Source organism: Anabrus simplex, chromosome 1, assembly GCF_040414725.1.
Source record: "Anabrus simplex isolate iqAnaSimp1 chromosome 1, ASM4041472v1, whole genome shotgun sequence".
Lineage (NCBI taxonomy): Eukaryota > Metazoa > Arthropoda > Insecta > Orthoptera > Tettigoniidae > Anabrus > Anabrus simplex.
Genome location: NC_090265.1, coordinates 1,164,010,832 through 1,164,036,472, shown reverse-complemented (window position 1 = coordinate 1,164,036,472; position 25,641 = coordinate 1,164,010,832). Strand labels below are relative to the sequence as shown.

The following is a 25,641-nucleotide window of genomic DNA, read 5'->3' as shown; positions in this document are numbered from 1 at the left end:
ACTCCACGTGGATGGATGTTTTAAGGTTTACCATACCTTAAAAGACTTCAGTTAATTGTAGTAAGTTAAACTCTAACCCAAAACGTTGTTAGTTTGATGCAGTATGCTTTTCTAACCATTTTAGCATCCATAATATAAAATTTTTAAAAAAAGAAAAAATGATCGCATTCCAAGGTACATTTCTCAAGGAAAATATCTGCATGGCAATGGGTTAATTTCCCTGCGAGAAAAGTCATCACAAATGTACCATGCTGGTCCATTAATAACCAGTGTAATCACCGGACTGATGAATGCAGGCATGCAAACGTGCATGCATTGTCTCGTACAGGTGCCAGATGTCAGCTTGTGGGATGGAGTTCTTTGCCTGTTGCACTTGGTCGGTCAATGCAAGGATGGTTAATGCCGGTTGTGGATGATGCTAGAGTTGTCATCCAATGATGTCCCATTTGTGCTTGATTGGCGACAGACCGAGGGATCAAACAGGCCAAGGCAACATGTCGATACTCTGTAGAGCACGTTGGGTTACAACAGCAGCATGGGGGCATGCATTATCCTGTTCCAAAACACCCCTAGGAATGCTGTTCATGAATGGCAGCACAGCAGGTAAAATCACCAAACGGACATACAAATCTGCAGTCAGGGTGCGTGGGATAACCATGAGTGTGCTCCTGCTGTCTTAGGAAATTGTTCCCCAGACCACGACTCCCGGTGTAGGCCCAGTGTGTCGACACCGCAGACAGGTGGAATGCAGGCACTCACCTGGCCTCCTAACCAACACACGGCCATCACTGGCACCAAGGCAAAACTGGCTATCATCAGAAAACACAACGGACCTCAACTCCATCCTCCAATGAGCTCTCGCTTAACACCACTAAACGTTAAAAATTTAATAATTGAAAAAGAGGTTCAACCTATTCAATACATAAGAGAAAGAAATGTAGTGATTACATTCTTATTTAATAGTAATTAGAGATGGGACCGGTTTCGACCCTAGTCCAGGTCATCGTCAGCCGTTCAAAACATAAAAAAACATGAAAAACAATGCATATGAAAAAGAAAAAGATTAAGTGAATTCTGGATCGGTATAAGATGAAATATAAATTGATGATGGGGGTAGAAATTGTGAGTCACTTAAAAGAAAAACAGTACGTAATATTATGAAAGGTAGTACGGCACACGCAATGATAGGTAAAGTCTCACAATGTTTATGAATAGTGGAGAATGGTCAAATTGGTCAGTTTTTACACTCTGTCAGGTACAAAGTCACAACACTATCGAACAACATATGAAGATCCATAAATATGTTGAAGTCGCAGACGAATAGATTTATAGAAGCAAACTGCCAGCTCCCGGTGATCAGCGTGACACTTTCACGGTCATGCGCTGTGGTCTCGAATGCCAAAGTAGAATAGAGAATATCCTGAAGATCCAGTATTTTTTTTTTTTTTTTTCAAGTCAACTGTTTTCCAAGAACTCAGCAGGAGCACAATTACTCATTTAATTATACTGAATTGCGTTGTATATTTCTATATATACGTACTTAACTTCCCGCAACCGAGGCAAATACTGGATCTTCAGGATATGGCGGTGGTTTGGGCTAAGTGGAATGCACGCCGCAGGGCGTCTGGCTCGGAGCTGTCCTTCAAGTAACCAATTTCAAACAGTTCGCTGCGTCACTATGGTGCCAACTGCCACTCGAATTGCTGCTGCAGACGCAGTCCGCTGCGCCAGAGCCATACGCCAAATACGGCGGTTCTCCATCTCGGTCTTCTTGCAAGAGTAGCTTCTCGTGACTACTGCTGCCAGCACACTTGCACAGTGGAGACATTCTTACCAAGTCGTTCTGCAATAGCGCGGAAGGAAAATCCACCTTCAGGTAGCCCTATTAAATGGCCTTGTTCAACCGCAGTCAGCTGTTGATACTGACCTCCTCGTTGTCATATAGGCATTCTTGACCCACTGACAGTCATTCCATCCAATCTCACAGGTAACTAATGCTCTCGCACAGTACAGCCCGCATTTAAAGCAAACCTGATGTGCAACGTCATGGGGTCGCTACTAGCGCCACGCTAATGTAATTTGCGGGAAATCTGAATCAACATTTTTTAGATGTATAAACACGCCCACAAACGTTCATTAATCTAGCACAACCCCTTCTTAGTGTTTGGATATTTATTTCCGCCAGTGTATATAAGTCTGCTCTTATTCTATAATTTCCTCTTAACCATTCAGCCTCAGCTGCTCCACTGCTGCATGGTTCTGGCAGCTTCTACATACATGAAGAAAACCAGATCATACTTCTAAACCCTTTGATAAATAATCATAACATTTTAGTACATATACTACATACCTCCGTTACAGATCTTTAGTACTGTACCATTACACTATAGTTATGGCGGAAATATAAAAGAGATTAAGGCAGAAAAAATGGCTGACGGCAACTTCAAACAGAATAAATGAACGCATAATGTCACCGAAACTCAGATTGACTTCATTATAGAACGCATGGAATCACGAGGGCCATGTATAAGAACCTCGGGACGGAATGTGGATTGTTTTTAAAAATAATTGAATTCTAAATCATTCTTTACCGACAGAAAAAAAGGATGATAGATGTTGATTCCCATAGGGAATCTGAAATACTTGTTCCGAATGAGTAAATTTATAATACCAATATAAATGGTCCGTTATTGGACAATATAAATTTTCCAATAACGGACCTCCACGGTATGCACTAGCCAGCATCTTGGTAGGTGCCAGCTGATGAGCCCGGCCTGGCGCACGGGGGCGGGGCGCTGGCAAGCAGGAATGAGTTAGCTGGAAAATTTATAATGTCCAATAACGGACCATTTATACTGGTATTATAAATTTACTCATTCGGAACAAGTATTTCAGATTCCCCATGGGAATCAACATCTATATCATCTGATGGCCAAGCAGGCATCAATTTTTGATAAGGAGACAAAGTCTCTCATACTGCGTTGGCACTGCTGGTGGCTACAATTGGCCTACACAGTGGCCTCCACGGTATGCACTAGCCAGCATCTTGGTAGGTGTGCTAGGTGCCAGCTGATGAGCCCAGCCTGGCGCACGGGGGCGGGGCGCTGGCAAGCAGGAATGAGTTAGCTGGAAAATTTATAATGTCCAATAACGGACCATTTATATTGGTATTAGAAAAAAAGGATAGCACGCAAAAACTGAGAAGAAGAAAATGTCATATCAAATCGTCACTGTGGATCAAGAGAATTATTTGAAAGGAAGATTGAAGAAGAATTTTAATGCCAAACAGCATATGAAAAAAAAAGAAGAAGAAGAAGAAGAAGAAGAAATACAGAGAGAAAATCAATTATTTCAAAAAGAAATAATAATAGGAAGAGATATCTGTACCATTGCATTGAGAAGAAACAAGAGGGCTATTTGTACCTCTAGGCAATCCACTACAAGAAGAGAAAGAACTGGAGTAACTACTTAAGACTCATATTAGCCGGGAAAAATTATAATTAATAAGCAGAAGCTATATCCATATACTTATATACGTCACAAGTAGTTCAAGAAATAACAATATAAGAGGCTAAAAGAACAGTATAAGTATGTATTCTGTAATTCAAATGTTGTTTTGTGATTTCATGAAAGAGTGTGACACCATGGAGTCTTTCTAAGACATGGGAGTGGATTGCCCAGGATTACATAATGAGGCGCAAGATGACAATTCATTGTGACCAGAGATGACGTGCAGAGGACCAGTTACCAGCCGCAAGGATCGCATGTAGCAGCTGAGAAGAACAAGCCAACTCGGAGGGGTGACGGATGCGAGATAAGTTTGTTTTTAAAACTCTTTGTATTATTTGGTAGACAATGTTCTTTTTAACTCGATTGCCAGTCATATTTAATCCAAGTGCCAAACATGATCAACAGGAACTAATTATTTATGTCGTGTAAAATGACAAATGATATTTGTGCTAGTTGATATGTATATTGGTATAGGAAGTGACATCGTTTTAAGTAAACTCTAACCTCAGCCATGGTTGTGTTAATGCCGTAAGAGAGTGCATTACATATAGATCCCAATTTATAATGAAGGGCTATGCTGTCGTTATTCAGAAAGTATTGGGAAAGATTCATGCTATATGAGATTTTGATGGATTCTAGGAGGCAATAATATTGACAGACATGACTACGGCTATATAATGCAAAGAAGAGAATTATGGGCAAATGCAGAAGCAATATTGTCGAGGGAAGGTTTTTCTTTTTCTTTTTTTTTTTTTTTTTTTTTTGCTAGTTGTTTTACGTCGCACCGACGCAGATAGGTCTTACGGCGACGATGGGACAGGAAAGGGCTAGGAATGGGAAGGAAGCGGCCGTGGCCTTATTTAAGGTACAGCCCCAGCATTTGCCTGGTGTGAAAATGGGAAACCACGGAAAACCATTTTCAGGGATGCTGACAGTGGGGTTCGAACCTACTATCTCCCGAATACTGGATACTGGCCGCACTTAAGCGACTGCAGCTATCGAGCTCGGTCGAGGGAAGGTTAATGTCATGATGAATAAGAGGTGATGAAGATTTTAGATGAGAAAAATAGTGACTACGATGAAATATATTTGAATTGAATATTTATGGAAATGTAGACACACGAATGTGTATGCGTCAAGAATTAGGAAGAAATATTAAGGTACTGTGAAATTAAATTGCACATGATAATAGGATCGTAATGAATAATCATTGTATGGCAAGGTTTATGTCCAGAAGAGGGTATACGAGTAACATCACAGCGGATTCCCATATTAAATAGAAACATGTAGTAATGAACAATAGTGAGTTGATAGCCTCCATATTTATGATAGATGTTGGTGTATGGATTTACAGTAAGAATTATCGACATATTAAGAGTTTCCCCTTTCCAAATAAAGTTAAGACTGAGGTCACGATGCAATTCAGTAAATATCACAGCTGAATACTTATAGAGGTTAGCTTATAATTTACCAAGGAAGAAAGCAGAATACATATTGGCATACATTTGGATTCTAATGCTAATTTATGGTTAATGGAAGATAGGCCTGGCATGTTGAGGTTTGCTAATGTGACACATGAATTTTAAAATGTAAAAAAATAGGTGTATATAGATATATTTCATTTGGCAATGATAAATTTATAACAGCAGATAGTGGCTGTGTACAAGAAACTTATCAAGCATTCCAAAACTCAAAAGTCAATGAAAGTCATAGTAAGATTCCAAATAATAAAATACCAAATAATAAGGTCCCAAAAGATGAAATTGCAGTTAGTAAAATTTCATATAATAAAGATGATAAATAATGAGATTCAGATACAAACATAAGAATTATGTGATGTAGAACAATTTACGTTCAGATTGGTCAATCTAAATAGATTATACTTTAGGTAGGGCATTATACTACTGATCTTAAACTCCAATTTTCTGACAGAGGTATAGATCAGATTTGAATGAGGAAAGTAGGTTTTGAATCTTGTGTAATGTCAAGTTCAGTGAATGACTAACCAGTTTAATTCAATGGAACCTATTTCAATTACGATTATGAAGGAGATGAGATGTAAATACGAAGGACTATTGAACAGATGAACATTTTCAGTGGATGTTTATGTTATCAGAGAAAATGACTTGTACAGGACCGCATTGTTCTCTTCCCATATTTTCTTTTTCTTCAAATTTTATATTTAATAAATACATAGAAATAATAATTAATTGGTTCTATTATTTATAAGGACTATGATAAAATAAGATAGACAGAATTAAGGTTTCATATATACAATATGACTCATTGCCAAGATGTGTCGGATGGATACGTCCATCAGCAGGATTGTGATTGATGATATAATTTTGAAATGACAGGAAGATGATCTTTCTCAGATCCCACGAGAAAAATTAATTGAAATTGTGACATTCCCCTGAGCAGCTACGTCAGCCTGGACGCAGGCGGGGTAGAGTATGTGGTACTTTAATATGCAGTTGCCCTTGTACACTACAGTAAGATAATGCAAAGTGAACAGAGGAAATAGCATTCTACTCTCTTTCCATTCTTCAGAAATGCTTTCCATTGTCTTGTGGGGTTCTTCTTCAGAGTGGGGGTCAACCGATGTATGTTTTGACGTGTCACCAGATAACCTCCATCCAGGGCTCTTCGCTGGGTGTCTGGCATATGACGCTTTTGTTGGCCGATCCTCAATAATCACCATCATCTTAGTGTTGTCACGCAGGAGCAGGTCGACTTTTTGAATTGTTTGAAGGAGACAGTGAAGCATCCAACTTCAGTGATGGTCTGGAATGTGTTTTCTTGGTACGGCTGTGGACGATTATAGATTGTAGAAGGAACTATAAGACATGAACAGTATATTAAAGTATTAAGAACCCGTTTGCTACCTCAGGTGCAAGTGCAAGAGTGGTTTGGCCAAAGTGAGTTTATTTTTATGCAAGATGGGTGTCCTTGCCACAAAGCAAAAAAGTCCATGGAATTCTTAAGGGAAAACAATGTAAAAGTGCTTGATTGGCCTGGAAACAGTGCAATATGAACCCCATAGAAAATCTTTGGGCGATAGCAAAGAAAAAATCCGAAAAACAAATATAACAACAAAAATTGGCATCACCATTTTTTACCACGTCTTCGCTCTGTCCTGGACATTAGTTGGATGAATGCGGCAGATTCTCAGATCCTCGTTAAAGGGAGACATCAATGAAATACACCAAAATATCAATTTTTTAAATTCTCATACTTTGTTGCTTAGCCTTTAGAGATTATATTTCCAAAGTTTGGAATGTGACTTAAATCTCTAAGTCTATTAAATAACTGGCTCCATAGCTAAATAGTTAGCATGCTGGACTTTGGTCACAGGGGTCCCAGGTTCGATTCCCAGCAGGGTCAGGAATTTTAACCATCATTGGTTAATTTCGCTGGCATGGGGGCTGGGTGTATGTATTGTCTTCATCATCACTTCATCCTCATCACGATGTGCAGGTCGCCTACGGGCGTCGACTCAAAAGACCTGCATCTGGCGAGCCAAACATGCCCTTGGACACCCCAGCACTAAAAGCCATACGCCATTTCATTTCAACTTAAAGTTGTTGATGATGCACATGGGCCATACCCACATTTACACAACGTGAAGTCATACCTGTTCAAGTCTTCTTGTATTTATTGCTATTTATCCTTGCACATTAGTAAAATTCTGTATTGGAAGGTGTAATATAACTACAATGTGACCGACGAAGTTCCCAACGACTGTGTTTATGGTTTAGAAGGCTGTGAAATTGGCGTGAGTATTGCTTTAGTTGACATCTCTGTGGTTGCCATGTGACTTGCTATACGAGTGATTTTCTGAGCTGTGTTAAAATGATAACAGCTAATATACCTAAACGTAACAGAATTTTAGGGAACACAGAAATCTCTGATCAATAATGTTCTGAGAACGAAATGTGAACCTGGCAAAAGTGACATACAGTAAATAACGTGGTTAGTATCTCCACACCTCCAAGTGCGTCTACATCTAACCTACAACGATGAACTGGAGGAAGACAGTAGATTCACGTTAACTGACATCCAGTCACACAATCTACCTGAATCAGCAATAAGGACGATCTACCAAGCTCTTTTGAAATCCTACCTTCTCTGCTGATGTCTCCATGGGAAAACACAAAATCCCAATGAATCCCTGAACTCAATGCTATGGATATGTCCTAAAAATCACCTTTTGTTCCTTCAACACTGTCAATATTACCAAAAATGATGCTGTTCTTGTCTACAATGATGGAAATGAAGGAAGAATTAATACTAATCTAAATATGGGTTTCAAGACTGGAGTCTGCACATGCCGCATTCTCGGAACTATCAAGCAAAAGAGTGTTACAAACAAAGATAAGGGTAGGGTTACTGCAGCCAAAACCGAAGTTCTTGCTGGGCAACAGAAGAGGGGTGAAAAGAGAAGAGCAGAAGATGAGGAAGACAAAACTACAGTCCTGGAACATTTTAGATCAATAAATAGAGTTTTGTGAGTGACAAACTTTCATTGATGATTTTCAGTATATCCATTTAGTTTAGAAACTCTCCAATTGTTCATCTAAGAATTGGAGATGAGGAGATGGATATTGTAGACAACTTCCAGTATTTAGGTAGTGTTCTGTAATCAAACAATACCATATATCAAGAGATTAGCAAATTCTATCACGATGTACAACCAATACTTTGGGATGAAACATTTCCGTTAGTTTCCAAGATCAGCTTGTACAGAATATATCTAGTACCTATATTGACGTATGGCCTGGAAGCAGCAACACTTACTGGACCAACAAAGAGTCATCTTCAGGCAACAGAAATGAAGTTCCTCAGTTCTTGTCTACAAAAAACAAAAATGGATAAAATAAAGAATGTGGATATCTGGCAACAGCTTGGATTGGAAAGAAGCTTGCTGGAGACTCTAGAAGTGAAGATATTGCAATGGATGGTCACATGAAATGAATGGACCCTCACATGACTCCTCGAACATACTTTGGCCACAATGTTCCTGGGAAGAGACCAAGAGGAAGACTTCGTGATGTTTGGGAAAAACAGATACTGAAGGACCTTGAAATTAGAAACGTGAAGTGCGTTGCATATATGACCAGCATCTGTGGATGGATAGGACGAACTGGAGGAGGCTCGTATACAACTGCAGCCAGCTTGCTGGAGCGAAGAAATGATGATGATGATGATGATGATGATGATGATGATGATGATGATGATGATGATGATGATGATGATGATGATTTGTTGAACACTTTTCACCAACTTTTAAATGCAAATTCTTAAAAAGTTTTTTAAATGTTGATATTATCCAAGAAAAATATTCTTGCACCTATTTGTTTAAAAACTATTGGAGAGATTAAATTTCAATTTTCAGAAGATATTATTCAAAGATTTCTTTGAAAAAGGTGCATAAATCAGTATTCAAAATTGAAATTTGAAATTTCAATATAAACTCAAAATTTTGAGGTAGAAATCTAAAAATTGCAGAAATTGCTAATTGTACTAGTAATGGGCCTATCAATTTTCATGTGTATGTGAAATGTGGTATGGGAGATATATGGTATTTTCCGTGCACATGCATATTGGTCCGTTAATAGTGTCCTGCCATCATTGCTTGGGTCTCCCACATGGTTGTTGGCCTTCGATGGTACGGTGATAAATGTATTGGCAATTGTTCTAGGTGCTGTCTCTTTCAATTTATCCACAAATCCATTTGATGTTTTCTCTTTGTCTTCTCTTATATCTTAGCTATGAGGTGGTTTTTTTTATTTTTTTTTATATCTATGAAGTTCTTTTAGTCTATTAACTTAGTGTAGATATGAGTGTTAAATGCCAGGCTGACGATGCTTCAGATGTTCTACAGGTTGCTACATAATTCATGACTGAAGAATGGTTCCAAAGATTTGTTGATAAGACTAATAGGTACTAAAGGCAAAATCCAAAACCAGCTACTTCCTCCAAAAATTTCAAATGGGTAGAAGAATCTCTCAAAAAATGAACATTTTTATAAGTCTCTACATAACAACAGGGCAAGTAAAGAAAACACTTCTACATTTATAGTGGAGCTTGGATGAACCCAATTTATAAGAATGTGAACAGGAATAGATTTTTTTAATATTTACATGTATCTACATTTCAATGGCAATAAGTCTGAACATGCAAAAATGAGACTACAAAGTAAGACCTTTTGTGAACATATTTGTGAAATCATTCCAGATTTACACTCCTGAACAAAACCTTTCACTTGACGAGGCTAAGGATTCCATGTTGAGAGCACTTCAAGTTTAGAAAATATGTCTGGGAAAATGGGTGATAACTTTCATACCTGGTGAGGATGAGAGGATGAGGGGAGAATATTTGGAAATGTCTGAAAAAGACCTTTAGATTCGCTACAGCCTTATTGCAAAAGGGAAGATGCTGCATGGAAAAACCAGTATGAAAGTGGGTCACAGGCTATCCAAATGTTTTGAGACAAAGGCAGTGCTTTGTCAACCCCCCTATTTATCACCATGATGAATGTCATAATTCAGGTACTAGAAATGAAGGGGCAGCAGGACTTCCAAGCTTTCATCCTTGTAGACAACGTTGTGATCTGGGGTGAAATCAGTAAGGATGTGGAGGAAAGGCTACACAGATGGAAATGACATGATTTAAATATCACCAGCACTAAGACGGTGGTGATGAAGATACAGGAGATAACGAATCTTAAATCATACTAAATAACACCAAACTGGACAGTGTTCAACAGAGGTGGCCAAATTATTATATTCATCATGGCTTTCTTTACATATTTTACATTACCTACGCTTATCACACATTGCACTTGAACATTAAGAGTTTTAGAACCTCGTATGTATACCCTTGTTCTTAATCAATATTTCCAGTCTTTCAGGCATGCTTTCCATAAGATGAATACATGCCATACGTACATCAGTGTCATTATCCCACATTTCGACTAGTTCATGTTTCAGTTGTTCTTTGGTTGTAACATTTTTCTGTTTCAGTTTTTTCTTCAGAATTGTCCATAGATCTTTTACAGGGTTGCCGTTGCTACACGTCCGTAGGTTTAACCTCATATTACTCTACGTGTGACCCCTGGGTGGTGCTAAGAGAGCAACAACATTGGCTGCTGGACCCAAAGCTCTGCTTTGTGGATATCCCAGCAATTCAGAGGATTCATCAACTCAATATGAGAAAAATGATTAAAATCGTAAATGGCTCTTTTCAGAGCACCACTGAAAATCATGATCCTACTCTAAACATTCTGCAGCTCAACATCGAAGGAGCAAGTCGACCAAAAAGTGACTATCTAACAAAAATATTGACTAACCACAAGGTGGATATTGTTCTTCTGCAAGAGACCCACTGTGAGAATCAGGACCAGCTTTATGCCAGATGTAGGATTCCCGGATACACTCTGCTTAATGCAACGTTTCATAAATAGTACGGAACAGCAACATATGTAAAAAATTATATAGAGGAAGCTGAAATAATAAGCCCCAGTCTAGCTCGAGCGGTCGAGGAGAGAGGTTGCGTAGCGAAGTGCGTGCTGTAAACATGGTCGGCATTGAACAGTACCGGGCCGCTATTGGGAAATGGCAGGCAAGGCAGAAGAAGGAGGTCAGGAGTGGATTGGTGACGGACGGATTGAAAATGAGTGAAGCGGTGCTGGTGGTGACAGTGATAGCAGTGTTACTGGTTATTGGGGGGGTGGAAGTAAACCCAGGCCCAAATACCAGTGGAAAATATAGTACGGAGGATTTGGCCGCACTCAGGGTGGTTGTAAGTGAAGTTATGCAGGAGAAGTGTCAATGGGATAAGGTGCAGGAAATAAAGGACATGATGGAGGAGCAGAGAAGGGAGTTAGGGAACATGAAGAAATGGCTTGAAACGAAGACAGAGGAATCGAGCAGGAGAGTGGTCAATAACGAGAAAGAAATCGAGTTATTGAGAGGGGAAGTGAAACATCTGAAAGAGGAGGTGATGAAGATGAAGAAAGAAGCGGAGGGGTACAGGCAGGAGAGATTGAAAAAAGCCATATTTATATATGGAGTTGAGGAAGGGGCGAGAGAGAGCAAGATTGAGCTGATATTTAAGGTGGTGGAAGCTATACGTGATGTAATGAAGATAAACTTTAGTGAGGTAGACATTGATGATGTAGAGAGAGTTGGTAAAGTCAAAGGTCGGAGGCCAATTAGGGTTAAATTGTTCTCAACCTTAATGGCAGATTCTGTGTTAAGGAACAGCAAGAATTTACAAGGGCGGAAAATAGGGGTGAAAGGAGACATGGGAAGAGAAGGAAGTGAAAACGCGAAGATCTTGAATAGGCACCTATGGAGAGCGAGGAACCAGGGGCTAAAGGCCCGAATAAGAGGTCTGAGGTTGGAGGTGACAAACGGGCGATGGGTTAGAGTACATTCAGTGACTAAGCTAAAGGAAATGGACGAAAACGAGAGGGTTGAGAGTGGTGAGAGGACAAGGCAAGATGGGAAGAAGAAAGAAGAAAAGAAGAGGAGGAGGGACGTGGCAGGAGAGCAGAGCATCTCGGAAGAGAATGGGCAGTGCAGCCGGGAGACAGAAGACCAAGATAGTGAAGTGGACGGTGAGAGTGGGCCGCAAGAAACTGGGAGAGGAGAGTGTAGAGGTGCAGTGAGCGAGAAAGGACAAAGGGAGGTGGATTCAGAAGTCCAAAATAGTGAGGGGGTGAGTGGGGGTGAGCAGCAAGAAGGGGTGAGTACAGGGTGCAGTGGTGTAGTGAACAAGAAAGGTCAAGAGGAGACAGATCGACAAGAAGGTAAAAAAATTATGAGTAAAGTCAGGAGTAAGAGCTTAAAAGACATATGGGGAAAAGTACGTAAAGGGATGGAGGATACAGAGGGAGAGAGGTCGATAAATACTAGAAGTAAGAATAGAGGGGGAGACCTAGAAGAGAGGGAGGGAAAGTTATAACAATATTGGAAGATAGGATGTGTGAATATTGAAGGAGTAAGGAACAAATTAGGAAACAAGAAAGTTAGGGAAGTAATTGAAAGTTTTGATGTTGTGGCACTCTTGGAGACGTGGTTGGAAGCAGGGAGGGAGATTGCATGGAAGGGGTTTGAGATAAAATATAAATATAGAAGAAAAGAGAGGAATAAGGGACGAGCACCAGGAGGGATGATAGTTCTAATTAGGGAAGAAATTAGTGAAAGAGTAGAGGATATAGAGACCGATATGATGGAAACCATATGGCTGAGATTAAATTTGGGAGGGAGAGAGGGATGGAGGAAGAAAATAAATCTAGCTTTCGTTTACTGCCACCCTAGTAATTCAGAATATGCAAATAAATATTTTTTTGAAGAGTTATTGGTGGATATTGGTAGGATAAGGGGAATGTATCCAGGGGAGGAGGATATGTTGTTATTTGGGGATTGGAACGCGAGAATAGGAGAACAGAGCCCAGTTTATAGTAGGGAGGATGGAATGTGTTTGTTAGAAAGCAGAAGGAGTGAGGACAAAATTACAAATAGTTATGGAGAGAAGCTCCTAGAGATGTGTGCTGTGGGAAACTTGTATATTCTGAATGGGTGGATAGAGGGTGACAGGACGGGGAAATTGACATATGTTACGGAGAAAGGGGGTAGTGTGATAGATATGGTTTTGAGCTCGGAAGGGATGATTGAGGAAGTTGTAAGTATGGAAATAGGAGATTGGATTGAGTCACACCATTTCCCGGTGAGGGTTATGCTGAAAAGAGAGGAAGAGAAGTGTACAATGAAGGAAAATGAGACAAAGGATAAACGAGGGAGGGGTTATAATAAGTATAAATGGACAGAGAAGGTGGGCCGGGATTGGAATAGGGTAGTGAAGGAGGAGCTACATCTTCTGAAATATGGGTGGGAAGGGGCGTTAGAAGAGAATAATACTGATAAAGCCTTGGAATTGTTGCTACATCCAATAAAGATGATAGCGCAGAAGGTGAAAGCTAGAAAAGGAAATAAGAAAGAGGGAGAAGAATGGTTTAATAGGGAGTGTGAAGGATTGCGGAGGAAGGTGATGGACGCGTTAGGAGAATATAGAAGGAAAGGTGGGAACCAAGAAAGGGAGTTTTTCTGTAGATTGAGGAAGGAGTATAAAAAGAAAATCTCTGAGACAAAAAAGACGTGGTTAGAGGAACAAATGGAAGCCATAAATAATGACTGCAAGACTAACAATTTTGAGAGAGTCTGGGATAAGATTAACAGAATTATTAAGGGTGGAAGGAATATGGAGAGAATGAGTATTGAGGAAGTGCAATGGGTCAGGCACTTCGATGAATTACTAGGAAAAAAGGGGAGTGATAGATGGAGAGGTTCGGGAGAAGAAGTAATTTGGAGGAATAGGGGAGTGGCAATTTATGACTTGGATAAAGAAATCACAAGAGAGGAAATCCGGGGAGTGATAAGCAGAGCTAGAGCGAAGTCGGCCGGGGGGTGTAATGGTATAAATAATAAGTTTTGGAAGGAAATTAGTAAAAATGAGATAATGATAGAGGGCATGGTGAAACTATTCAATAGGATATTCGAGGGAGGAAATTACCCTAGGGAATGGGAAACAGGAATTATATGCCCTATATACAAGGGAAAGGGTAGTAGGAACAATGTGAACAGTTATAGGGGTATATCTCTGTTGGATTCTTTGAGTAAGATATATACTGGGGTGCTAGCGAACAGAATAAGCGGGTGGGCGGAAGAAAATGAAATTTTGACAGATTACCAAGGGGGATTTAGGAAAAAGAAAAGAACAGTGGATAATATAATGATAGTAAAGACTATTTTAGAAAAGTATAAGAATATGGCTAGAAGTACGGTTTATGTAGCAGCAATAGATTTTGAGAAAGCTTTTGATAAGGTGAATAGAGAGGCCCTACTAGAGAAATTAGGTAGGTTAGGGATTTCGGAGAAGATGTTGAGGGCAGTGGGAGGAATATATAGGGACGTCAGGTTTTGTGTAAAATTGGGAGAAGGGAGAATGAGTGGACCATTAGAGTCCAAGGTGGGTTTAAAACAAGGATGCAAGTTATCGCCCATACTGTTTATTTTATTTATCAACGATATTTTAGAGGGGTTTGGGGCAGAAAATTGGGCTGTACCAGTAATTAATGGTTTGGAAGTGCCAGGACTGATATTTGCGGATGATGTGTTATTGATGACGTTAACTTCAGGGGCGATGAATAGGGCCTTAGAGTCAGTGATGCTATTTGCGAGGAAATGGGGATTGAAAATTAATGGAAATAAGTCTAAAATATTGGTAGTACAGGTGAACAAAAGAAGAAAGATAGAAGGGAATTGGGTAATTCAGGGAGAAAGATTGGAACAGGTAAGAAAGCTGGAATATCTAGGAGTGATTTTTAATGATAAAGGAACTTGGAGTGACCAGATCAAAAGAGTGAAATATAGAGGATTGGCAGCCTTAGCCTCAGTCAGAAATTTGCTACTCAAGTACCCGGGGATCAGTTACAAAACACTGAGACTCGTGTTCAGGTCGGTAATCGTTGGGAGGGTATTATACGGAGCAGAAGTTTGGGGGCTGGATGAGAAAAGAGAGGAACTAAGAAGGATTGTTAGTAGTTTTGCTAAGTTAGTGATGGGCTTACCGAGGTGTACAGCAAATGTAGGGGCGGAATTAATGTGTGGGGAGGATTTGGAATCAGAGGGTGTGAAAAGAATAGTTAGATATTGGATGAATTTAAAAAGACAGGAAGGTGGGAGAGTTTTACAGGCAGCATATGTACAGCAATTTAAGAGCATGTATAAGGGTGGATGGTTAAAAAAAATAAAGGGATATTTGGAGAGGATAGGATTAGGACACCTGTGGGGGGAGGTTTGGTCAAAGACAGAAGTGAGAGGGATGAATATACTGGAAAGGAGAATAAGAGATATCCATAGGCAGAAATTATTGGGGGAAAGCAGACTAAGAAATTCGCTGACTGTTTTGACGAAAATAGGGGAGATAGCAGGGTTGAATATTAGATACGTCGATAGGTCAAAACGATATGGGATGATGTGGTGGCTTTTAGGTCTGCCAAGGAATAAAGGCTGGTTACAGGGCAGGGATAAGACAAGGTGTGTACTTTGTGGAGATGTGAATGATGAGTTTCACTTGCTAAGAGACTGTGAGGTAACGAGGGGGTTAAGACATGGATTATTGAGTGCCGAGCATCGGGAAATACTGGGGAGAGGGGATGAGAACGCAATACTGAGATGGATTATTAAACAATGGGAAAAAGGGGGTGAATTGAACAGGTATTTTTGTGCGATAAAAAAGGCCTGCGAGAGTAAAATGAAGGAGAGTGAGTTAGAGGGTGGGCAGGGGAATAGGGGGGTGGAATAGTTATCTGTATAAGGGAAGGGGATAGTATGTTAAAATTCTAATGGATTAGGGAATATAGGGACTGAGTACTTAGGTAGGTGGAGTTGGGTAAGAGGACAGGATTGCATGGTCTGTTTGTTTTATGATATGTTAGTAATTGTTATTCATTGTAATTTTATTAGGTTATGATGGTAATTATTTGTGAAGGCTGAAATGTGGTAATGGTGAAGTGGTATATTTATTGTTGATATGTGGAGTTGGAGGAGTGGTGGTATAAATGTGGTAATGGAGAAGTGGTATAGGATGAAGAAATATGTTGGAAAGGTGTTGGTATATGCGTGACTGGTATTTGTTATTCATTGTAATTTCATTAGGTTATGATGGTAAATAATTTGTGAAGGCTGAGATGTGGTAATGGTGAAGTGATATATTTATTGTTGATATTTGGAGTTGGAGGAGTGGTGGTAAATGTGGTGTTGGAAAAGTGTTATATCGTTGGAATGTAGTGTGGGAGAAGTGGTGATATAAGTAGAGATGGTATATAATGTGGAGTTGGTGCTGTATTGCTGAAATGTGGTGTTGGAAGTATTGAAGGTTTAGTATTTAGGTGATGTATGGTTTGGTACTGAGATGGTTTATTTGTGGTTGACTTCGTAGGAGTTGGGAGGTGGTATTATTGTATTGGTGTCTGGTATAAGTATTTAATTTCTGGAGCTGGATAGAGGTGAGTTTATTGTCATTTTGTAAATTTTGGTTTGTTTGTATGGAGAGGAGGAAGAAATATGATGTTGGAGAGGTGTTGGTATGTGTTGTATTGCTGAGATATGGTGTCGGAAGCATTGGAGGCTTAGTATGTATGATTAGGTGATGTATGGTATGGTATTGAGATGGTTTATTTACGGCCGAATTCGTGGAATTTGGGAGGGGGTATTATTGTATTGGTGTCTGGTATGAGTATTGAATTTTTGGAGCTGGAGAGAGGTGATTTTATTATCATTTTGTAAATTGTGGTTTGTTTGTATGGAGAGGAGGAAGGAGTATGATGCTGGAGAGGTGTTGGTATAGGCGTGATTGGTATTTGTTATTTATGGTCGAAATTTTTGGGAGATGGAGAGGTAATTTTATTATGGAGTGTTATGGCGGATTGAAATGATATGAAGCAATGTTAACGCTGATTGGTAAAAGTTGTGGTATGATGGATTGGAATGCAATGACGGAATATTGTTGTTATTATTCAGACTTGTACTATAGGAGGTGGAACCTGAAAGATTGAATGCAATGTTAGTATCATGGCTGGTTTGGTATGCAATCGTGTAATGTTGCTGGTGTAGCTTATTTTGGAGTAGGTCAGGGAACAATGGAGGTGATGAAAACGCTGAAGCAAGAAGGTCGCGTGATGAGTGGGTACGTGTGAGTGATAACAAGCAGCAAGTTGCAACACCAGCAGCAGATTGTAAACATAGAACAGGCTGATGAGGTGTTCATTTCATTTTATTTTGTATGTGGTGGAGAGTGGTGGCTTGGGTTGGACTGCGTTTATTATTAGTTATTTATTTATTTATTTATTATTATTGTGAACATGTATTCGGGGCTGAACGCCTGTTTTGTTCATTAATAAATACAATATTACAATGAAATAATAAGCACAAATACTGATAATAACATGTTTTGCTCTTAAACGAAGATTGCAAATACAGAAATTGTAAACCTCTACAAACCACCTTGTCAACCTTGGGGCCTAAACGAGACCATCCTGAACATACAGCACCCAGCTGTAATCATTGGCGATTTTAACAGTCAGAACACTAAATGGGGCTATAACTATACCAACAAAGAGGGGCAAGATGTGTCTGAATGGGCTGATGCCGAAGACCTTTAACTATTGTTTGATGCCAAAGAAAAGGGCTCCTTCCACTCTACCAGATGGAATAAGGACTATAACCCTGATCTGTGTTTTGTATCAAAAGATTCTCCTGGAAGACCTTTACACTGCACTAGGAAAATTCTGAACAACTTTCCTCGAAGCCAACACAGACCAGTGTTTCAGGTACTAAAAATGAAGGGGCAGCAGGATTTCCAAGCTTTCATCCTTGTAGACAACGTTGTGATCTGGGGTGAAATCAGTAAGGATGTGGAGGAACGGCTACACAGATGGAAATGACATGATTTAAATATCACCAGCGCTAAGACGGTGGTGATGAAATACCTGTCATCAGATCAGTCCCACTTCCTAGCTGGAATTTTTCCACAGCCAACTGGTCTAAATTCACCAGCGAACTGGAACATTATGTACAGTGGATTCCTCCTACAACAGGAAATTACTAGCGCTTTGTCAAACTAACATCCGTCGTTGCGAAAAAACATATCCCAAGAGGATACAGGAAGGATTATATTCCTGGATGGAACCCAAAATGCAAAGAGCTATATGAGGAATATATGCTCAGTAGTGACCCTGAAATTGCAGATGAATTGATTCAGTCTCTAGATTCATCTACAAAAGAAAAATGGTTCAATCTCATGGAAAATATGAGTTTTCAATATTCCAGTCGAAAAGCATGGTCACTTCTAAGGAAACTTGGCAACAGCACTCCCAAATTCAGTCCCCAAGAGCTCTAAGATAAAACCTGACAAGAAAACCTGTCGGCACAAAGAAGAAAGTCAAAAAGAATTCAACAAGAGATAAAATCGATGATAACCCAGGCCAAAGCAGTCTCTCAGTTTTCCGCTGATTTCACAGCTGCTGAGATCTCAACTGCGTTAAAAGAAATAAAAGCCAGGTAAAGCAGCCACATTGGATGGAATATACCCAGAATTCCTTATACATTGTGGCCCCCGAACAATCGAATGGCTTGCCAAATTTTACAACAATATCTTACATGTTGGACAACTACCATCAATGCTCAAAAGAACAAAAATAGTAGCAATACTTAAACCAGAGAAAAGTGGAGACAGTGCAGAAGATTACAGGCCCATAGCCCTTTTAAGCGTCTGCTACAAGCTACTGGAGAGAGTAATATACAACAGAATCTCAGCCAGAATCCTAGAGCACATACCACTTGAACAAGCTGGTTTCAGACCAAGCCGCAGCTGTACCGATCAGGTGTTAGACATAACCACCCATATTAAGAGAGGATTTCAAGATCGAAAGAAGACCGTAGCAGTGTTCATGGATCTGTCATCAGCTTATGACACAGTCTGGCAACAAGGAGTGATCCTCAAATTCCTGAAGTTAATCCCTTGTAATACACTTGCCACCCTGCTGAATAATATGTTGGCTAATAGAATGATTGAAGTTCACCTACACAGCAACGTAAGTAAAACTTACAAACTGCGTGACGGATTACCACAGGGATCGGTACTGGCCCCATTGCTCTTCAACATATATACAGCAGATCTACCTTCAACTAATGCTAGGAAGTTTATATACGCTGATGACATTTGCTTGGCAGCCCAGCCTGGTTATTTTGCCAGAGCAAAATCCACACTCACTAAAGATCTCTGCAGAATTGATTATTATTTTAAAACCTGGCGACTGAAACCAAACATAAGAAAAACAGAAGTCAGCTGCTTTAATATGAGCAATAAACAAGCCAATTATGTCCCTCAGGTTCAATTCAGAGGTCATATTCTGAAGTTCAATCCACATCCAAAATATCTAGGCGTTTCCTTGGATTGATCCTTGAAGTACAGCGAACATCTACGCAAAACATCAGCCAAGATCAAAACCCGCAATAACATCCTGCACAAACTCACAGGAACAAGCTGGGGCCCATCTGCATCCACCCTCCGAACTGCAGCACTTGCGTTAGTATACCCAGTAGCCGAATACTGCTGCCCAGTATGGCTCAACAGTACCGATACAAAGAAGATAGACACTCAGTTAAACGATACAATGAGGACTAGGGTATATCAGGAACCATCCAATCCACACTTCTGGATTGGTTACCAGTTCTTTCAAATATTCCACCTCCTCATCTCCGAAGACAAATGGCACTGAAGAATGAATGGCTTAAATGCTGTGATAACCCTCTCCTACCAATGCATCAAGACTGCTTACATGAAGATCTCAGGCTGAAATCTAGGAATCCTTCTTGGTTACTAGGAAAGAGGCTAGCCCAAGATGAATTTCATACTAACACTGCCTGGCGCGATGGGTGGGCAGTTTCAAACCGTGACAGATTAGGTCTAATTTCAGATCCAGTTGTGCAACCTCCTGGTTTCAACTTACCCAGAAAAATTTGGACATCACTTAATCGGATCAGAAATCAACATGGCAGATGCAACTTCTGGAAACACAAGTGGAAGATTATCAGCGACCCTTACTGTGACTGCTCTGACGTGCCTCAGACCGTTCAACATATCGTAACAGAGTGCCCAGTCCGAAGATTCAGTGGGACAATAAAGGACATTCACAAGGCCAGTGATGAAGCTGTGAATTGGATAACAAAACTGGACATTCAGCTTTAGCAGCAATGCAGGATGAGCTCAAATGTACAAATATTGTTTCTTTTATTACGTACTTGTTCTGTGTGTATAGATGAAACTTTTTCTCCCTGTAATTGTACATATTTGTAAATAACCAAATTGTAACAATGTATCCTCATGCCATATGATATATATATATATAGGGTTCATATTTGGAGAATTACTTGGCCATGAGAGTACACTGACTTCATTACCAGTATCTAGAAGAAACTTTGACACAGTCCTTATTACTTTGTGACATGGTGCCCCATCATGCATGAAGATGAACTCAATTTTTCCAAAGCCACTGATGAGTCTTGAGGGAATAGTTGATTTTGGAGCACTGATAAATAGTGGTCCTGCCTCATGGTGCCTTCTACAAAGTAAAGAGACCCTGTACCATGCACAGACATCATCCCCCAAACCATGACAGAAGTAGGATGCTTTACAATTTAATACACACATTCTAGTTTAAATTCTTCATCGGGCCTTTTCCGCACATACTGGCTGGATTCTGCGATAACCCACATATTTTGCCTTGCCCGGAGTTCAAGAAGTTAAGCTTCCAGATGAAGTAGCTTACCCACTGAATAAGGTTACTATAAAATCTGACAAAGTAAATGACATTAAAAAGTTAATGCCATACATTCCTCATGAGATTCTGGAGTTCTATACTGAAATTCTAGCCTGGCCCACCTCTGAAATCAGCAATGATGATCAAAATGATGATTAAATTCAACTTAAATGACATTTTGTACCGACACACTTAGTGTTTGTTACCTTTATATAAATATGGTACTCACAATCTTTGATTGTTAGTAAACAGATTATTTTGTGAAAAACCTGCAGTATGCTACAAGGGCTTCAGTCCACAGCTTTTAAACTTAGCTTGAAAAGTAACTAAAGATAAAAGAATGTTAAAATATTAAAAGAGGGTAACATTGAGTAAGTACTACCCTCCTGTAAAGTTGATTAGCTTTTTTTTTTTTAATTAGGGTTGCTTAGACAGGTTCTTTTTTTCATTTTTATAAAAATTGTGTTGCTTCGACAGATGTCCTTATATCATATGCAGATTCAATCAAAGATTCAATCTTTTTTAATTTTTTCTTCAAATTTAAATACAATCTTAAAATTCAAAATTGTTATTAATCAATGAAATGTCTTTCAATGGGAAGGATGCGCCAGCATATTTTCACACAGTTCCCCAATATCTACTTGACCAGGCGAGTCTTGCAAACCGAGGTTCGGCTCTATATTTAGCCTATTGTGGTACTTATTTTTCAGGTACACCATGGATCAAAAGGCACTCTCACACAGGTACGTACACACCAGCAAACTCTTGGGTGCAAGATCATACCGGACTGTCTTGTAACGAGTAGAGAGGCTATAAAGATGACTGGTAATGTTTCTGCGGTGCGCTCGGTGCCAGGAAGATCCCAGGGTAACAACCTCTGTCAGCATTGCCAAGGAGAGAAAGAAACTCTTGGTTATGTCCGCGAGGAGCTCCTAAGAAACACGTGGCACCAACAGATCAGATCCTTCACTGCTGAAGAACTGAGAAAGAAGGGATTCAATGTACATAAGGAGGTACATGGACTGACCATAAACGGTAGTTTGCAGAGAATTGACAACATAGCCTTTAAAGACAACAGTTCTCAAGGATTCATCTTAGATTCCACTGTCAGGTTCGAGCACCATATCGGTCAGCCAGATGAGGTTAATCTAGAAAAGATTAAAAATATAAACCCACTATCCCTTACTACAAATCTAAATACCACCCTCAGAAAACTGAAATAATAGAGATAATGGTCAGAACCCGTGCTACTGGACCTCGTCACTTTGTTGCCACGTGGGAAGCAGTTCCAACTTCCAATGAAGCTTATCCCCGAAATTGTGACTCTCGCCTTCCAAGGCTCCATCAAGATCCTGAGACACCATTTCTATAGCTACAGCTCTGAAATGCTACACTAATTATACTGTTCCTTTATAATTTAGAGTTTTCTTCAATTAATAGAACGGTACAAAAAATTTGATACTTTTTACCTTGTACTTGTTAGGAAATTCATTTCGCCTTTTCAACAAGAAGTTTGTCAAATATATTTTCTTGAAACTGCATTTGATTGTTTCATCACATGACAGTTCAATCATTTCTTTTCTTGAAAAGTACACTTGAACCCTAAAGTCTGTCACCACGGAAAAAGGGTTGTGAATCCAGAACTTGCTGTCTATATTCTCAGAAAAGTATTCACCAAAATCTTCAATCAGACCTAACAAGAATGTTCTTTTATGTTGCTCACAATGGAATTGTGAAGCTCAATTTCATTTTTGTCTCTGAAATTTTCTAAGAATGGAAAGAATGAAAGTTTTCCATTCACAGCTTCTTTAAAGACAAATTGAAGTTTCTTTTTCAGAACTTTTATTTTGTCCTGAACCATGAGACTGTTGTGTGTTTACTCTGCAGTCCTATATTCAGTTCAACGAGCCACTGGAATATGTCAGCTAAGAAAGATAGTCTGCATAGCCACTGTTCATCTGTAAGCATATCACTAAACTAAAGGATGTAACTGTGGAGTTCAACAAACTACGGAGCACTTATACCAATGTAGACTATGTCCTGCAAGACGTAACATTGATGATCTGATGTCCGCACACTCTGAAGCCATAGCGATTGCTAAATATTGAGCTAAAGTTACTTAGATTGTCATCTTTGTCTTTTATCTCCTCTGTCTTAATTGCATATATGTATTATATATTCTGTATAATGTGATGCTTTTGATACAAATAAATAAATACTAAACACTCTGGCTATCAAGAAGAAAAACTTGAACTTCTTGTTTTAATTAAAACAAACGTGGAAGACAGTTCCCTTTGGAAAGCCACCTTACTTCAGTATACAAGAGAAGATGTTTATGTTCACTCCCCATTTGTTCATACGTATAAGATTGCAAAAAATCTGGAATTGGCTGCTTTTGTACAAAATTAAGTATTTTCACTGCTTCTGTCAACACTATTTTCACTCCATTTGGACTCTTCTTCGCAACTAGATCCTCTCTGCGAACAAATGTTAGCCCTAGAGCAAATTTCTTGATCCAGGAAATCACACCAGTATCTTTTCCAATCATTGCTCTTGCACCGTCAGTATATACACCAATGCACTTTTTCCAGTATGCTGCTTTCGAAAACCATCAAGAGCGTAAAATAAGTTTTGTGTTGTTGATCGTTCTGGCAGCTCCTTGCAGAAAAGCATATCTTCTGCCATTGTAGGGGTAGAATCAATAGGCCTAAATGCTATCAATTGCACCATATTTGTGCAATCTTTACTCTCATCCAGTTGTATAGCATAGCATTTTGTGTTTTGAGGTTGGTTATGAGATATTCTTTTAAAAAATTAGCCATACTTGAGATTCTGCGAAACAGTGTCACTGGACAAGAGAATAACACACAGCTGATTTACCTGTTTTCCAGCAGTAACACTCAATACCATGTTTTTAGTCACAGACAAAATTCCAAATATTTGGGCAGCATGTCATAAGACTGAAATTTGGATGGAGAAATTGATTTAAGAATACAGCAGTCTGCAAGTTCCTACCAGTGTGTGAGAGACACTGTATGGAACAAAGATGTGCCATTGAAGTGCAAGATAGTTTTATACTCATCCTATTATAAACCTATATCTTCAGGGCTACCAACGGTGGGGAATCCACTATCTCCTGAAATAATTAATCTATTACCTATTTAAAACACACTGAATCTGTCGATATTCTTAACAATGTATATTTTGTTACATTTATATCTACTGTAATTAAAACTGTAATTAATACTGAAAAGGAAAAGATTACTAATAGAAAAGAAATTACACGATTTAAGTCGAACAAGAATGAATGTTGCAAGATTAACAGTCATAAATGTATTATGGTCGGTTTCTTGAAATCAGAAATAATCATCAATTTCCATCATTGAGAATGATTCGCAGTCATGTTTTAAGGTAAAAAATGCAGAATCCCCCAATGCAGCAAAGCCGATGGTTAACTTGTAATAGTGGAGAAGAAATACAGACCGACTCCTTGGGTGAATGGTCAGCGTTGAGACCTTCGGTTCAGAGGGTCCGATTCCCAGCCGAATCAGGGATTTCAAGTGCGTCTGATTAATTCTTCTGGCTGAGGGAGTATGTGTTTGTCCCAACACTCTCGTCTTCAAATTCAGACAACACACGACACTACCAACCACCACAGAAATGTGCAATAGTAAATATCGGATGTCCACAATTAAAGTTATGGTATTCAGTGTGGTACAGCATGGGCTGTAATGATTGTAGGAGTATGACATTTTCTACATATGCTAACTAAGCAGTGTGCTTGCGAATTATATCACAAAAACTATTAGTTCCAAGTTTTACCACCAGGCAAAAGTATGGCACTGTAAGTTGTCAGAATGTGCAATATTCTGTAACTCTGACGTCAAAATGTTCTTCCAGTAGAACTGTGTTGTGTCATTTCTTGGCTGTTGCTTGGTGATGCATGTTGATTCCTTTTGTGAAGAGAATCTTCGTTGTAACGCAAGAAAATTGAATTTTTCCGTGTGAAACATAATGCCTACTGGGAAGGAGACCATGCACTACTAATGAAGTTGTTTTATCAGAATGGCAGCAATAGCAACACTGCATTGCGGGAATATCTCCAACAGAAACACGAGAGAAGAGGTCCCATGACACGATGATGATGCTTGCTGTTTAAAGAGGCCTAACATGTAGGTCATCGGCCCCTAATGGTTCGAAATGAGACGAAATGGAATGACAAATTAAAAGTAGAAAATCCTCCACTGATCAGAATTCAAAATGTGAGGACGAAGAATGAATGGATGGATATGAATTTAAAACAAACAGTGGATCCGACCCGCAATGCCTCACATTCACAGAAACTGACATGAAACAATAGTATTACTGACCAAGGAACTGCATCTATAGCATAATACAGAACCGATGATGCTTTTAGTCTAAAGGGGTCCAAAATTCGTCATCGGCCCCTCATAATGGTACTTATCGCTAGGAAAGTAGAACCATGGTATTTGTCATGTTGCGGTACTAATCAAAAGTAGCGTAGACTCGCAGCATTCCACACAGTATGGTGGTACTCACAGGTAATGAAATTCGCACATGGAATACAGACCTATGGTGTTTCGCACATTGCAACGCCATTTACAGGCAATTACATAAAATAAACTTCATTATAAAGCCCGTATTGTCGTGAGTATACGTTGAAGGTTAGGTCAAATGTTCCACCTTTACAATACTAAGATTCCTTATTAACTAAATATTTA

General features: G+C 39.4%; 1 protein-coding gene across 1 annotated transcript in view; it reads right to left on the bottom strand.

The window, feature by feature from the left end:
• Positions 1-25,641, bottom strand: part of RanBP3 (ran-binding protein 3) — a 345,810-nt gene that overhangs the window by 256,966 nt on the left and 63,203 nt on the right. The window lies entirely within an intron of this gene.